This window comes from Cynoglossus semilaevis, chromosome 10 (assembly GCF_000523025.1).
Source record: "Cynoglossus semilaevis isolate Cse_v1.0 chromosome 10, Cse_v1.0, whole genome shotgun sequence".
Taxonomy (NCBI): domain Eukaryota; kingdom Metazoa; phylum Chordata; class Actinopteri; order Pleuronectiformes; family Cynoglossidae; genus Cynoglossus; species Cynoglossus semilaevis.
In genome coordinates, this window is record NC_024316.1 from 8296251 (window position 1) to 8297581 (window position 1331).

Sequence of the window (1331 nt, forward strand, 5' to 3'; positions counted from 1 at the left end):
TTATGTTCTTATATAATCGTACAGGCATCTTTGGTCGTCCTTGTTGTTCTAAAGCACGTGGGTCAAACTCAGGCCTGGGGGCCAGATCATGCCCGCGTTGTAATTATATTTGGCCCGTGACATCATATCAAATGTGTACTAGAGTTGGCCAGGATTTGTAGTATTAGCACATGCATTTTGTTTTTTGTTTTTTGTTGTTGGCGTGTGAAAAAAAAGATGTACATTAAAAAGGAAATCCAAAGGCTACAAGAAGAGAGACAAACACCACTGATGTGTGTTTATAATATTAAGCTTTGGTTGTTCCAGATTCAATGTTTACGCAAATCTAAAGTTTGTTTTCATGTGAATAAATTCTACATAACATATCTGGAGAGAAGGAGAAAACATGCACAATTCCTGTCAATTTTTGAATTTATTAAGTTAATTAAGTTAATTAATACCCTGGTCTAAAGTAAAATACATTGTATATATATATACAATAGTTGCCCTGTGCAGATCCTTGTTTATAGATGTCACTTTTTACTTTATTTACCACTTTATCATGGTATTTTGTCAATTTTGTCCACCCTAGCAGGACAGTTCAGTCTTCTGGCTAACAGCAGAACTACATGTCAGCAACACTGTTATCTCATATAGATGGACATAGAATGGAACACCAAGTAGAACAGCCCTTCAAATCTCCCTTGTGCATCACATATTCTGCCTTAGACAAAAGATTCTTGGGTTCCGCTGCGATGTTGATGACTGGTCACAGATGCTGCAGCAGCCTCTGCATGAGCACTACAGACATTTGGAGTTGACGTATGAGCTTCTTACTCAGCACGCTTTCAGTTCAGGTAACACAAAAGAGATGTTCCAAACAGTACGTGCTGCCTGTTGCCATGTGGACCAGGTCTGTGAGAATCTGTCCAGAAAAACAATATAATAATGTTGATACCTTGGGCTTCGGTTCCCAATGTTCCACAGCAAAAAATAGGCAGAGTAATCATCTGTGGTAGTGATATTACACTGATGAAGAGCAGCAGCTTCAAGGCCTGGTTTGAAATGATCTGCATTTGAAATACTTTCATGTGTATTGCGTGTATTCTGTACCAGGATGATGGACTCCCTGCACCAAATCCTGGTCTGGTTGAATGGCTGGGGTCATTACGTCCTTTTGCCACACTCTCCCATATCCTTGGTGTCGGGCACTTGTCACCTTCGGCTTCAGGCATCCTGTGTTTTCATACAATATAATGATATGAAGTGTGTCAAGTTTCCCTCCGGCACAAAAACATCCAGTGCTGCTGCTGCTCCTGTCTCCGCTGGTGTCTGAGACGAGCTATATCTGG